The 16,809-nt window shown below is 40.1% G+C and overlaps 1 long non-coding RNA gene across 2 annotated transcripts in view; it reads right to left on the reverse strand.

Moving 5' to 3' along the window:
* Positions 1 to 8,501, reverse strand: part of LOC133061318 (uncharacterized) — a 104,987-nt gene extending 96,486 nt beyond the window's left edge. For both annotated transcript variants that reach the window (XR_009693974.1, XR_009693975.1), the window contains exon 1: positions 8,350 to 8,501. This is a non-coding gene — a long non-coding RNA (uncharacterized LOC133061318). The remainder of the gene's footprint in view (positions 1 to 8,349) is intronic.
* Positions 8,502 to 16,809: the final 8,308 nt, after the last annotated feature.

The following is a 16,809-nucleotide window of genomic DNA, read 5'->3' on the forward strand; positions in this document are numbered from 1 at the left end:
TCTAAAGGTAAACAGGGAGAGCAGGAATAGGCTATCAGAGCAAAGAAATTCAACGTTGCTGGGTAGCTCAAAAACTCTGTTGCCAATATCTATCTGTTCATCCATTTTTATCTATCAATCAAGCAATCAAATGGAGTGAAATATCAATCCTGAACAACTGAGTTTTTTCCCTAAGAACAAACACATGACTTCAATAAACAAAATCTTATTTTCTGAGTTATTATTGATTATAATTTTATTCTAATAATTTTACATTAGGGTAGGTATTAAATAGAATAGATTATCCTAGTTAATTTTCCACATGGTCTCCAAGTAAAATTATCAAATGAGGCAATTTCATTATATATAATGAATACAATTAAGAGAATTAGGAATTCAAACTGCGTAGGCATCACATCTGATTAATGTAAAACTGATCATATCCAAGTAATCATCACTACAAACTTTTCAAAGCACTTAAACAAGTTCAGTAAATGGAAAAATAAAAAACTAAATCACTGGGTTACTATACAAACTTTGCACTTACAAAAATATATTAGGTGTTAGGCAAATTGCAGGTAAAGATATTTGCTGTTTGGAAGCATCCAGAAAATAATACAGATTGCAGATAAGAAATTGTAATCAATAATGGCTTATCTTGTACATGGATTTTTTCATGTTTTGAAATGCACTAGTAGACATGAACCCACACACTATGTGTGCAGATTCTTTCTTGCATGAATTTATTTCATAAAAGCAGAACCAGGTTTCTGAGTAGGAAGTTACCTTCAGAGGTTAAAATACTTGGACCAGTTTTAATTAATGATGTCAAGTCAGGTTGTCTTCTCCCAAAATTCCTGGTATAGAAATGTTTATAAAGTACTCATGCAAATTCTTCAATGGAAATATTTTCCCCCAACAAAAGATTAAATGATGTCCATAGATATAGTTTAACTAACTGACCAGTTAAAGATGTTCTGCCTTCCTTCAATTTTCTGATTTCTCTTTTCCAATGATGACTGAATTCACAGCCTATAGATTAAATGTCAGCTATTTAGAGAATTTAGATCTGTCAAAAGTGGTGGTTATCACCATATTATATACCTTTTATGAGACCAATAAATGTAGTTTCTTTCTCAAAAAGAAGCCTTTGGAGATGATTAAAAATGAAAACATATAACCAGACCAAGAATGATGAAGGTATTTCCATCCTTCAAGTCATATACAACTGTTCAATATATTAATCATGATCTTACTTACTTTAGTGCTTTCTCTTACTCTTTCAAATAGACCCTAAATTAGTGCTAAAGAAATCTGGCAGGAGCTGGAAGACCCTGGCCCTTAAGATAAAATAATATTTGATTCTATCCAGTACAAGTGGTGCTGTGCTTCACAGTCTATCATTTTTATCAATTTTTTACTTATTAATTCATTTATCAAATGCTCATTCACTATTCCCAATGCAACACACACTGCATGGAAATTCCCCTTAATGTGGTCCTATCCCATCTTATGGTTAGAGTCCCAAACTAGAGAATGACAAGGGACTTAACCAGGGTGTTGACTCAGTATGACAGTCATTGGACTCTCCCCAGAAGGAACATTTCCAAGGAAGAGAGAGAAGAAATTGCATGCCCTACTCACATTTTTAGAATCTAAACAGGATGGCATTTTTGTTCTTCCAGTGCACAGCTGTAGTGTGGCGGCAGAGACAGACACAATGAGAAAAAAACATTCTGTATTTACTGATTATCTTCCATTTGAAGTTAAAATTATTGCTAAAGGCCAACTTATTTTCCTAACATCCATGAAGTTATAGGAAGTGATAGTAAGGCAATATTAATCCAGAGTTTATGAATGGGAAACAGAATTATAGCACTTCCAGAAATAAGCCCAAGCTTAAACACACTTCAGGACTTTCAAACCTCTTGCCTATCCTTTCAATCAAACAGTCAAAATAAGTTATTCTCTAACTCTAATCAAGTAACCTTATATATTTTCTTAGGAAACAAAGGTGAGTTATTTGAACTGAACTTTTAAAAAATTCAGTAATAAAACACTCAAATCAATATCAATTGAATTTCCTAAAATCTTCACCCAGCCTCAGGTTGAGTTAGTAGTATTCTTTAAGCTTTCTTGCTCTGAGATGACATCTGATATCTTAAAGAAACTATGATAAAATATCACTGACACTGCCCCTCAGTATCTCCCAAGGTGCACATTAACTGGACTTTGGCATTAACAACATCAACATTGTCACAGTGCAGTTATTAACCATATCTGACAAATATAAAACACATTTTATAAAATATCAATTTTAGCTTATTGATGTTATCTAGATATTCTATGTGATCAAGATGTTGGGGGGATTTTTCTCTGACACCAACCATTACTCCAATTCTCTGTTACCAACTGTTTACCCAAGAATTCAATTAAATTCTGATATTACCCAGAATCAGCACAAACCCTGCAGGGTTAAGAATGGAGGCCCACAAGAATATACCCACTTCAGATACTGGTCACAAGTTCCAAGGCCCCTTCTGACCAACTGGTTATAAACTAGAAGTTCCCAGGACCCCATACTCAGCTTCAGTAATTTACTAAAACAGCTCACAGAATGCAGGAAGATATTTTATTTATGTGTAACAGCTTATTATAAAGGATATAAATAAATAGCTAGATGAAGAGGTACACAGGATGAGGCCTGGATAGGCCCTGAGCACATAAGCTTCTGTGTCTGTGGAGTTGGGGTGCACCCCAAAAGAAAAGCACCCCAGGAAGGTAGGTGTCCAATATGCTACTGGGGAAGAAAGGAGAAATAGCTCCAGAAAGAATGAAGAGGCTGAGCCAAAGCAGAAACGACGTCCAGTTGTGGATGTCTTTGGTGGCGAAAGTAAAGTCCAATGCTGTCAAGAGCAATATTGCATAGGCACCTGGAAGCTTAGGTCCATGAATCAAGGTAAATTGGAAGTGGTCAAACAGGAGATGGCAAGAGTGAACGACGACATTTTAGGAATCAGTGAACCAAAATGGACCAGAATGGGCCAATTTAATTCAGATGACCATTATATCTACTACTGTGGGCAAGAATTCCTTAGAAGAAATGGAGTAGCCTTCATATTCTTTGGTGCAAGCTCAAAAACAACAGAATAATCTTGGTTCATTTCCAAGACAAACCATTCAACATCACAGCAATCCAAGTCTATGCCCCAACCACTAATATTGAAGAAACTGAAGTTGAAAGGTTCTATGAAGAGCTACGAATGAACACCAAAAAAAGATGTCCTCCTTCATCACAGGGGACTGGAATGCAAAAGTAGGAAGTCAAGAGATACCTGGTGTGACAGGCAAGTTTGGTCCTGGAGTACAAAATGAAGCAGGGCAAAGGCTAACGGAGTTTTGCCAAGAGAACACACTGGTCATAGGAAACACCCTCTTCCAGCAACACAAAAGACAACCCTACACACAAGACCTCACCAGATGGTCAACACCGAACTCAGACAGATTATATTCCTTTCAGCCAAAGATGGAGAAGCTCTATACACTCAGCAAAAACAAGACATGGAGCTGACTGGGGCTCAGATCATGAGCCCCTTATTGCAAAATTCAGACAAATTGAAGAAAGTAGGGAAAACCACTAGGCCATTCAGGTATGACCTGAATCAAATCCCTTATGATTATACAGTGGAAGTGAGAAATAGCTTCAAAGGATTAAATCTGATAGAGAACCCGAAGAACTAGGGACAGAGTTTTGTAACACTGTACAGAAGGCATGACCAACCCCATCCCCAAGAAAAAGAAATTCAACAAGGCAAAGTGATTGTCTGAGGAGGACTTACAAATATCTGAGAAAAGCAGAGAAGCGAAAGGCAAAGGAGAAAGGGAAAGATGTACCCAGCTGAAAGCACAGTTCCAGAGAACAGCAAGGAGAGAGAAGAAAGCCTTCTTAAGTGAACAATACAAAGGAACAGAGGAAAGCAATAGAATGGGAAAGACTAGAGATCTCTTCAAGAAAATTAGATACAGCAAGGGAACATTTTATGCAAATATGGGCACAATAAAGGACATAAACAGTAAGGACCTAACAGAATCAGAGGAGATTAAGAAAGAGGTGGCAGGAATACACGAAGAACTGTATAAAAAAAAAGCTCTAATGACCCATATAATCACAATGGTGTGGTCTCTCACCTATAGCAAGACATCCTGGAGTGCAAAGAAAGTGGGCTTTAGAAAGTATTACTAAGAACAAAGCTAGTGGAGGATGGAATTCCAGCTGAGCTATTTCAAATCCTAAAGGATGATCCTTTTAAAGTGCTGCACTCAATATAACAGCAAATTTGGAAAATTCAGCAGTGGTTACAGGACTGGAAAAGTTCAGTTTTCACTTCAATCTCAAAGAACAGTAATGCCAGAGAATGTTCAAACTACCACACAACTGCAGTCATTTCACATGCTAGCAAGATAATGCTTAAAATCCTTGAAGCCAGGCTTCAACAGTACATGAACCAAGAACTTCCAGATGTTCAAGCTGGATTTAGAAAAGGCAGAGGAACCAGAGATCAAATCACCAACATCTGTTGGATCATAGAAAAAGCAAGGGAATTCCAGTAAAACATCTATTTCTGTTTCACTGACTACAGTAAAGCTTTTCACTGTGTGGATCATAACAAACTGTGGAAAATTCTTAAAGAGATAGGAATACCAGACCACCTTACATGCCTCCTGAGAAATCTGTATGCAGGTCAAGAAGCAACAGTTAGAAACGGACACGAAACAACAGACTGGTTCCAAATTGAGAAAGGAGTATGTCAAGGCTCCTTGTATGTTGTCACCCTGCTTATTTAACTTATATGCAAAGTACATCATGAGAAACGCTGGGCTGGATGACTCACAAACTGGAATCAAGATTGCTGGAAGAAATACCAACAACCTCAGATATGCAGATGACACCACCCTAATTTCAGAAAGTGAAGAAGAATTAGAGAGTCTCTTGATGAGGGGTAAAGAGGAGAGTGAAAAGGCTGGCTTAAAACTCAGTATTCACAAAACTAAGATCATGGCATCCGGTCCCATCACTTCATGACAAATTGATGGAGAAAAATGGAGACAGTGACACACCTTATTTTTTTAGGCTCCCAAATCACTGCAGCCATGAAATTAAAAGATGCTTGCTCCTTAAGCTATGACAAACCCAGACAGCATATTAAAAATCAGAGACATTGCTTGCCGACAAAGGTCTGTATAGTCAAAGTTATTATGGTTTTTCCAGGAGTCATGTATGGCTGTGAGACTTGCAACATAAGGAAGGCTAAGTGCTAAAGAATTGATGTTTTCAAACTGTAGTGCTGGAGAAGATTCTTGAAAGTCCCTTGGACAGCAAGAAGATCAAACCAGTCAATTCTAAAGGAAATCAACCCTGGGTATTCATTGGAAGGGCTAATGTTGATGCTCCAATAGTTTGGCCATCTGATGCAAAGAGCCGACTCATTGGAAAAGACCTTCATGCTGGGAACAACTGAGGGCAAGAGGAGAAGGAGGTGACAGAGGATGAGATGGCTGGATGACGTCATCAATTCAATGAACCTGAGTTTGAGCAAATTCTGGGAGATAGTGAGAGCCGTGGAAGCCTGGCATGCTGCAGTCCATAGTCACAGAGTCGGACACCACTAAGTGAGTAAACAACAGTTTGTCAATGTGGAAGCTCATAAAATCTCCCTGTTACAGAGTTCTTACAGAGCTTAATTTTCAGGATCTTCTCCCCCTTCCTCAAGCTGGGTGAATGGGTCTGAAAATTCCCACCCTCTAAGCACTTGGATTTCTGATCACAATACTTCCATCCTGAGATTATAGAAGGGCCCCACCCTATGTCCTCTCATTCATGGAAACTCGATCCTTATGAATAATAAAAGACACTCTTATCACTAAGGAAATTCCATGGGTTTTAGCATCACTGTCCCAGGAACCAAGGACAAAGACCAAAAATGTCTCTTATTATAACAAAGTTATTCGTTATAAACAGATGTAGATATATCCATATAACTGTGTACAGAAAAAAATCTCCTGATTGCTCTAAATACTGTATTATCCTGAGGATACAGTGTGGTGGAGAAAAACAATTATTGCCTTCAAAAGGTGTTAAGTCTAGTGGCAGAAGGAACTGATATTAAGCAAATAAACATAGGGGATGGAGGTGGGAATGAAAAGCAAATGTGATAAGACTCAGAAGGAAATGATGAACCATATCAAGGCAGATTGGCTTCCCAAGGCTGTGGAGATAGAGAAGTCTTCCTGAGAAAGACAGTTCTGAGTCAGGCTGAGAAGTGGAGATGATGATGGCATGAAAAGGGAAGAAACCAGTTTGTAAATGAAGATGGGTTTGAGCTAAGTACAGTGAAGATCTGGTTTCTGAAAATGACCCCCAAAAAGATGTTTCTTCAAATATTACATCTTTGTTTATTATTATTATAGATATTTTCACTGATTACTCTAACACAAAAAATACCATTTCATGTTGTAAGGAGTCACTGAATTACTTACAAGGACTCATTCAGACCACAGAATTAATCTAAACTATGCTGATACGGGCACAAGAGAAAAGGGGACTGGGCTGGAAGTTAACAGTCTATGCATTTCTACCAACTATACCTCAGTGTCCATCATAAAATGGAAGTGTGGGTAAGTATGTTATTCAAGACTCTATCAGTTACAAGTTCAAACAGCCACAAAATGGCTTAAGCAAGAAAAAAAATAATAATAATGGCTTACTCCTATTTCTCTCTCTCCTTTTGGTTTTTCTTCACATTGGACTCATGTTTAGAAAAGTCCTTTCCACGTAGGATAGCCATAGCAGTTCAAAACTTTATAGGCAGCACTCCTCATGGAAATGGAGAGTTCCTTCCTTACCCCAGGAAAACTCTCAGGAAAGGTTCTAATTAGCTTGTGGGGTCATGTGACCATCCCAGAGCCAGCCAATCACTGGGGCCGGGCATGCAGTACCCTGGTGACCAGCCCAGCGAGTGTGCCCACCCATGGGGACTGGGATATGACACCTGTGCTTTCCAGTCTCTGCATGCAAAGGATGGATAATCCCTGAAAGGAAAAGATGCTGCTGAACAGATAATATCTTTGAATGACCACTCTATGAATTTTTTAACCTTTAAAAAAATTCATGTTCTACTACCCTAAATTTACTGACAAAACAGAGGTGATATGCATACTCTGAGACTTTACAATGAGGCGTCTGTTTTGATTTCCTAAGAAAGCTCTAATGGCCCTTGCCAACACACTAACGGCAGTTTCCACTGCCTGTTTATTTGTCATAAACATAATGGGCTTCTCCCTGCTCCTCAGTTTACACATCTTTATTTTTAATTGGCCACTAATGTTCTCTGAATGTCTTCACCTTCTCTTGCAGCGCACCACTGAGGTAGAATTTACCCACACACTCACGAAGGTTTTAACATTTCAGAATACCTAATTAGTTTACACTGCTAAAGAGATAATGTCCCCAAATGGTCACAACAAAGGTGAAGAGGGGAGAAAAAGAGCATGTTATGTTCTCTGTCTGTGCTCCAACTTTGACCAAACAAGAAGTAAAATGTGCTTCTGGTGTCTGCCTCACTCTTGGTTTCTCTCTCTCAAGGACCCCTAGCTTTGCAGGTCACTATTCCAACCCAAAACACACTGTCTAGACTGCTAGAGAAACCCTGAGAAAGAAGAGAATTAAGAACAGAAAGAAAGCATTCAGTGATTTATTTTACATTATAAAGGGACCTTATATCAATAACAATGAGGGATAATTAATGAAAACCCTGAAAAATTGTCCCTGTTCTGTGTTGTTCCACTGAGTAATTTATTACCACCTCATCAACCAACCCAAACACAGACACAATATATAAGGAGCAGCATCTCTCTCTCTCTCTCTCTCTCTCTCTCTAGTCCTTTAACTCTGCCCCTCCCATCCTGAATGCCTGACAATCTTCCCACTCCCCCCACCAGCCCACCCCGCTATCTGAATCCTGTGACTTCATGAACATTTGAGTGCTGATCACTAAGGTTTTGAGTAGTTCCCTCTAAGAACCTAAATCCTTCTGTAACTACTGAACTTTGATACTTTCCATAAGCTTTAAGAGACTATGCTTCACAGGAAAAAGATGGTGTAACTTTGTTTCTCAATTAGGACAGATTATTTCAACAGGGCCCCAAGGAACCCGCAGAGTAACTGGTCCTGATCTCTGTATGGCATTAAGTCTCACTCCACGGCTTTGTTATCTTTGGACATTGAAATTACAGAGTTGCATACCAAGCTCTTCCTAACAGCAGGTGAATTTAACAATATTGGCTACTGAGTCCCTATTTCACCCAACTCACCAACTAGCTGCTTAAAGACAAGTCTGGGTCTTTCGCTCCTCCCGGGATGGTCTAAGTGCAGCTTGTTAAAGTCACAGGATGCCAGTATTATAATTGAGACGCAGCTTAAATACTTGAAGTAAACAACAAGGTTATCACCAACCAACTGCCAAATATGGGTGCTTCTGATGCCTTTTTTTTAAATCACAGAGTTATCAGTTTTTACATGCAGACGAGTGGCATTTTAATGTAACCAGAGATGGGGAGGGGGAGACATGACACATTATGCAAATGTAGTAGCAAATGTAAAATGATAAATTAGCAAGCAACCATTTAATTATTACTGTGACTAATTCCTGTAGATGGTGCCACAGCTAATGAACCTGAACTTGTCCTGGTTGACTGCAGTGTTCTGTTGAAACATTTCCATTTGGTTTGTTTGCTGCTGGTGCAGCCCGGTGAAGTAGATAGCATCTGTTTAATGAGCTCCCACTTCATTACAGAGCTCGACTACTTACTGAGTCATTCTCCTTAAGTATGCAGGCTGTGTACTCTGCCACTGTTTTAAAGCAAATACTAATTTATGATTACCTGTCACATTAGGCCACTGAAAATTGTACTCACAGTGGCTCATGTGAGCCGAATGCTCATGAGCTGATTATGGACTGTGGTGGTATCCCTTGCTTATAATCTGTGGACATAAATTCAGATCTCCACTACAATATGGGCTCCTGAACAATAGACGCTGTTTGCAAGGAGGGAGAGGAAAGAGAAAGGGGCTGGTGAAATCATCGCATGTAAATGCACAGGCTCTCAAAGGCCAACAGACTCGGCAGTGACCTAATTCAATGTGCACGGATCGTCAGAAACACCCGTTACACTGTGTCGTGTAGAGAGAAAGATGAATGACTCTCTGGCTATTCACTCCCTGCCATGGTCATTATCTAATTGAAGTCTGATGCCCGAGCAAGGCGGATCCTGACACGGTGACTGCAATCCTCTATTGTATGGAATAAATCCTATAGATGTGTCCTAAAATAGTACTTGCAGAGAAAATTCCTATCAATAACACTTCTCCAAAATGCCGCTTTTCATCTTCAAGCCTAATATTTACCTGCAGGCTTTTGTGTAATGCTCTTTTACCAGTTTACTCCCGATTCTCTCTCCCCCATTACAAGCATGCCATTTGCACTTTAAAATACAATATTAGTCAAAATGCCTCATTCAATCTGGCTCTTTTTTCTGTTTATCCTCTATAATTTGCCCCCGTAAATTAAAACTATGGAAGATGTGATTTTGTCTGTTTATTGGCTGTCTGCTCAGTTTGTTTTTACAGTCCTGGCTTCATTCTGCCTAGGGACACTGTGGTTTGCTTCAGAGGCTGCTGCCCTTGATGCGAGGAATGCTATAAACTCCACTTCCTCAGAACTGTGTGCACCGATCATAATCTTTGGTTACAAATACTGCTCTGCTCAAGACATCAAACGTAAGGAGCAGAACAATGAGAAAGGTGACCAGGAAGCATCCCTAACTGGCGCTGACATACGGGATACTTAGACAGAGCTACCATGAGTTGCACCTATGTTAAACTCTGCGATGGAGATTAGAAAACCTACCCAAGGTAGCAATGGTCCGTAAACAAGGATACAAAGATTAATAATTTATACATCTGACCTATGCCCCCCAGACCCACTTTCTTTTCTTCTTTTTTTTCCCTGAAGATCACTTAATTAGAAAGTTCCAATTTTTTCCCCTTATTTTTCTGTGATTATCTACCCAGGACTGACAATCAGACTAATGGGATGGAAGAGTAGAAAGAATAAAAAATAGGGGTTGGAGTTGGGGGGAGGGATAACTTACGTATTGGGGATTAAAATATACACATTACTATATATGAAATAGATAACCAACAAGAGCCTACTGTATAGCGTAGGGAACTCTACTCAATATCTTGCAGTAAGTTACAATGGAAGAGAATTTAAACAAAGAATTTATATATATACTGACAAACACACATACATATACATATGTATGTTGAATCACTTTGGTGTACACCAGAAACATGAAGTGTAAATCATGAAACATGAAATTGTAAATCAACTATATTTCAATGAAATGTTCTTTGAATAAAAAGCAAATGCCCACCTGTGACATGATTAAAAGAGAAAGCAAGCGAGAATAAGTGTAAATCATATGTACACTTATTATACATTTTACATAAACTCCTAACTAAACATTATAAACTGCTATCTACAGCCATTCTGTGTAGCATTTCTCTGGATAGGTCAATAATTTACGGCTCATCTCTTCTGTTCAATCAACAGAGATGTTGCAGGCATGGGTGCTCAGTCCAACCACCAGCCACCACAAGGCGCTATAGCTTTAGGCTTTGCCACTTCACATTTAGAGTAAGAAGAGGACAAAATGATGGCTAAGTTTCTTTTCACTCTACTATAATTCTACCTTTTTAGCCATGATTAAAGAAGCCCTAACCAGCATGGTGTCCAAGACCATTAAGTTGCTAATATTAATTCTGACTACATTTCAGGTTCATTTTAGTAAGATGAAAACAGTTGTTAAAAATCAGCAATTTTTCTTCAATGCACAAATGAAGTGATGTGGTGTCTCATTTCAAATAATGCCCAATTTACACCATGGCAACCTTGACCTACTGTTTCTTAAAAGAAACCAAGTTCAATTTATCTTTTTGATGCCCAAGCCTGAGTCTCACTAACCACAAATTGTAAGTTACTGGGCAAATTTGCATGTAGTTTTTTTTCTTTGGCCAAGGCTAAAGAACCTAAAAACCCAGTTGTTCATTTTACTGTCTTAATATGAATGCAACCCGAAGGATTTTGGGTTATTCAAAAGAATATTTTTCATAATACCTATGTTTAAACTGCAGAAAAATGAAAGCAAATTAATTACTGTCCCCAACCAGTGAGGGTGCTAACAAATTCCTTCTCCTCACCTATAATGAACTCCCAATCCAGCCAAGACGGGGGAGTGTGGGTAGCAGTGCTGTTTTTTTTCTACACAAGCAAATTGCTTTTCCTGATTTACATGGGAAAAAAAGACTGAGTGCCTATTTATACACTGGATAATCCAATTTGCTTATTTTGCAAAACAGTCCCTTTCCCCTTATTGACAGCACTAAGCATTGTGCAGCCTCTCAACTAGAGTGAAAAAGGATACGCATTAGATACAAGGCTACACAATGAAGGCGCTCAACTCAATTCAGTACATACACACCAGAGTCCACTTAAAAAGAAGGCAGAGAGAGGCATTTGGAGAAACATTGGTTTGTGCTTTTAAAAGTATATGTAAAATGCCTACAGCAAAGATGAATGGGGAAGGGGGGTATCTTACTGAGAGGTTTCAAAAAATTTGAGGTTTTATTATAAGCTTTCATTTGAGTTCTCTTAAGAAACCTATCAAATAGGATTTTGCACTTTGCCCAATTCTCTGAAATGCACGTTTTGAGGTCAGATTAGAACCAACAGCTGTTAAACATTCTTTCTTGAGATCAGACAGATAAAATATATATAGATTTATAGACACAGATGAAGACACAGAAAAAGATATATCCATAACCCGGTAACCAACAGGATGAATACCAGCTAGAGAAGAAGGATGTGAAGGAGGCAAAAAACCTGGATTGTCAGGGCCAGGGTGGGGTGGGGGCACTTCTAACTGGATTTGGTTTTCCATAGCTAATCAGAGAGGTCACATGCAAAATCTTCTCTAGTGTTACGCCCATGGTACCACCCCGCAGTAAGCTGGGGAAAGAGAACTCCCATCTATTAAAAATTTTCATGAGAAAGGAAAAGCTGAAATGGTGAAGTCGGGTGCAGAGAGCTTTCTACATAGGCAGCGACCCTGCTGTCAGTCAGCTTCAGACTAGCCCAGTCAGCCACGGAGACACGAAGAGAAAATGCAATGCAGGGAGACAACAGTGACCAGGATCCCGGCTCCCAGAGGGACCCTCCAAACAGCACAGCCATGGCAGCAGCGTAACCTCCCTGGCCAGCACAGGATCTGGGAATAAAGGAAGTGACAAGCACAACTAATCTGAGGAGGCAGTTGATGAACACTCACCATGTAAAAGCCACCACCGAGTGTTTCCTTTCCCAAGGATCTTAGAAATAAGCTAGGGTCCAGAGCAGGCTCCCTGTTTATCTGGTAGAGACTGAGCACAGAATGTGGTATATATTCTCTCTCTTTTATACACACACACACACTATAAAATAGCACTATCTGAGTGCTGACATTTTAAGTTCCTTCTGGAGGTGTTACTACATAAGACATGTGTAAGTAAAGTTAAAATGCAGATTTGAGAGCCCGTTCAATCTTATTTTATGATGAGACAATACTTTCTAGGAATAAAGCTTTCAGAATGTGACAGTCAGACCTGGTAATTAGAAATTACTGCTAAGGCAGGTTGAAAAATATTTAGCCATGGGTGCAGTGGAAGGCTGGAAAAGAGGTCACAAGTTCTGAAAAAACAGTCCTACACTCTTTCTGGGGGGGAGCCTTGCCCCCCCATTCTTGCGCTTTGATTTGCAAACAATTCTTTGACTGGTCAGCGGCATTTCAGGGTCTCTGCTGACTTTCCAGGCAAAAGGCAAATACTTGCTGACAACCCTCTCCCCCATTAGGTCCCTGGCTCCTGCTCCACACCTGGCTGGATGTCCACCAGTTCTGTGACTCGCAATGACTGGTCTCCATGTCCTAGTCCAAGCAGAACTGTGCTGGGGTCAGGAGGGCCTGCTTTTACTCAGGGTGATGACCCTCTAGCTGATCAACCTTTCTCTCGACTGTTCTAGGACAATGACCTGGAGCAGCAGCAACACCAGCAGCAAGAGAGAAAGCAACTTCAGCTGAGAAAAGAAATAAGTGGACTTGTCAGGGAGCGGGGGGTGGAAATCCTTTTATTTGAAGTGTTCAGATGTGCTGAAGTAATGATCCTGGCAACATGTTAGCAAAACATTAGAAACACTTTGGTAAGCAAATAATTTAATTACAGCCTTCTCGGAGGTAGTCGGTACTGCCTGACCCCTGACCTCTTCTCTTGCTGTACCTAACTCAGCCTTGGATTCACACTTCCTATTCTGTTCCCAGAATCTCTCCATCTTGTACCATTTAATATAGTGTGCTGCAGGTGTGCTGTGGTGAATGAATAGTTATATTACTACCTGTCAGACACAATCACACTCTATTCATCATTCTCGGCTGGCTGCGTGAAGCCCAGCTTCCAGCCGGCTCCCTCTCTATTTCCTTGTTCAAACGTCTGCGGTGCTTTTGGCCCATCTGTCAAGGCTGTCATTTAGAGGGAAAACAGTATCAGCGCTTTAAATATATGGAGTTCTCTATTGAAACAGTGCTGTGATTGAACTGTCAGCATTCCTGGTATCACAGACAGTAATTCATGACTGGTCAGGGCTCCACTGAGGTTGCTATTACTACGGTGACCCCAAAAGGTCATGCAGAGGGTTTCTGCTTTACAGTCTGGTCTATAAATAGTGCAATTAACCTTTCAAGAATTACAAAATGCTCCTGAAATCTCTTTACATGTGCTTCATGCTTGCACGGTTTACAGAAAAGGGAAGAAGGGGGGAAAAAAACCCTACAAAATTGCTGAAATGGGAGCCATGTGAGTAGAAATGTATATATACATCTATATATATTGTTTTGAGAGCAAGCATTTGAAATGCATGAAGTGTATTTTAAGCCACCGTTTGCTGTTTTGGAGCAAGATAACATATGCTGAGATTTCTGCTGAAATGAAAAGGTTTCTGAATCTGAAATAAAATATGATGGATGTGAATGAAAGGACTTCTGTTCCTCCTTATGGAAAGGAAGTGAAGGTTTTCAGTTCTCCAAATTGTTACCTTTCCGAAACAGAGTGTTTTCTCACTGTTTCCAGCAGCAGTTTCTCAAGCAAAACACCTGCATTCTCAGCTAAAACCAGAGAAAACACTCTCAGGAGCCAAATGCCATCTCTAATCTTAGAAAACAGTCCCTAAAGGAAGAGAATATGGAATGCTGATCAGGCAGGCTTCAGATGACTCCCTCTCACTTGAAAGCCTCAAATCACTGAGTGACGTTTTTCTCCTTTATCCTTCAGGAAATCAAGACTCTCTAAAGGAAATGCAGAAGGTCAGCAGCAGAGCCTAAAATACAAACCCCTAGCTCCAAGCCTCAGCTTTCCACAAATCTTATGACTGTCAGGCCACCAGCCCCTCCTTCCTCCCTGGAAACGGTCATAGTAAGTGATCCTTTTTCAGGATCTCTCTATAGACAATTACATTTTAAGTGATTCAGAGTAGTCACTTGGACTGATTTCTCAATACAGTGCCGGTTTCTGATCCTTTGGATTTCTGCCTCCCAGGGATGTCTCCTAACACAAGAGTACAGAATCCTGGTGCTGCGTGGTTGCCTCTCAGATGAATGTCTGATATGTTTTCTCTTTGGCGGGATCATTTAATGACTGCCTTACGCCAGTTATTCCCACAGCTCACAAAGCACAAACAGATTTTTCTTTTTTTTTTTTTTTACCAAGTTGTTCAATGGACAAAGCCAACAAGCCTTTTTAATTTGTGATACCAAGATTATGTGGCTAAAAATGATGCCTGGTTCCTGTTACCATATTTTTTCTTGCCTCAAGGGTAATTTTACCCAGCTTCTTTCTTTAGGGGGAAGGAAAGAGATGCTATTTTTGTGTGTGCAGGTCAGCAGAGGAAAGCCACAAGGTCCTGGCAAAAGGTCCTTTATGACACATACTTATGTTGACCATCCTCTAAAGGCAAAATAACACATCATTTTCTTAAACACCCACATCACCAAAGAAGTAGGATTAAGGCAATATTCCAAATAGCTTAAAGGCTTGTAGGAGGCATAAGAGGAGTAGAGAGGTTATAAACCTTCCATTAGAATTATTTTCTGGGAATGCTTCTCACACCAATCCACAGCTATGCAGAAGTAAAAGCCTGTGCTTATTACAGTCACCAAGCAGGGATAATTAAGCAGTGATCTCTTCCAGTTCAGGTGCACTTTCCTTTTTGGCGACAATCACAAAAGGTAGAGAGGTGCCCAACAACCCCATGTTGTCACTGTTGTTATCTTTTGTGACTGCTTCCTTCTCTTCCTGTCCTCAGGTGGAAAGCAAAAAGCCTTTGCTTATTATAGAGGCAGAATAAGTGCTAGTCTCATCCCATTAACTGTCATATTACCAGGCTCCGTGCCATCCCATTTGAGTTTCACTGAGCATTCAGAACTGCTTAATTATGTACAGTAAAGACAGTCTGCTGAGACTGTCCTTCTTGATTAATATGGGAGGGGGAGGGAAGGTGAAGGGTCACCTGCAAGGCTCACTTGTGCCTTGTGCAAAACTCACTCAGTGTGATAAAGGCTTTTGTGAGTCTAAAAAAATAAATAAATAAAGCCCATATGGAGAGAAAGATGCTTGCATCGAGGGATGAGGCTACAGATATTCCCTGCTCTGTGCTGGCATTAAACTGCACAGTACATTTCTTATAAATTATACCACCTCATGTTAATTACAGTGTGCTGACAGAGCTTGTCATTACCAAGCCTGCCACAGGCTTTGTGCACTTGGATTTTAATGGTTGTTTGTTCTGAGGAATGTGGCAGGGCTGCCTAAGTGGCTGAGCCGGGTCACTGCTAACATCCCTTTCTTCAGCCCCTCACACTGGTTCTATTTTCACAACCCTAATCCCTCCTCTCCCGGGTTGCCTCACTCATCCCCTCCCCGCCATAAAACACATGTATAGGTTACAGTCTAGAAATGCCAAAGCATTCATTCAGACACAATAAACTGAGCCCTATATTATGCTGCACTCATTGTCCGCCCTTCAAAGCCTCTAGCTGAAATACTCTTTTCTCCTTTATCCAACCTCTGTATAAAAACACAACTGCTCTGATCTAATGGGGTATTCTGAGGGTCTTCTCCCAATTTCTAATCTGGCATTTTCTTCTCGGGCAGGATGCTCTATCTGCTACTTTATTCATGCCCATGGCAATAGCATGTAAAGGAAGATGCTACAAAGATGGAGACAAAGTCAGAACCCAGCCTTCCCTTCTTCCTCTCAGTCCAATAATTTCATATTTCAGACAGTTACTTCCATAATCAGCACACACAGAAATCACTCTTTCAACTTAAAAAATACCAGCACCAATTGCTGAGCACCTACTGTGTAGTGGGGCAAAAGCTAGACTCTAGAAAAGTAACGATGAATAAAATATAGCCCTGACCGGCAGGCCTTAGAGCCTAGGAGGGGAGTGGTTATGTAAATAATTACTATTCACCAGGATGTTTAATCATAGAGATTAAAAACAAATTGTGTCTCAGCCTCACTGGCCTGTAGGTACAGATGTGGTCACATTAACAGTAAGAATTCAAATTTCTCTGCTTTGCACTTCCACCACTTTCTGGAAGTCCCCCGAGAGAGACTCACACGT

This window comes from Dama dama, chromosome 9 (assembly GCF_033118175.1).
Source record: "Dama dama isolate Ldn47 chromosome 9, ASM3311817v1, whole genome shotgun sequence".
Taxonomy (NCBI): Eukaryota; Metazoa; Chordata; class Mammalia; order Artiodactyla; family Cervidae; genus Dama; species Dama dama.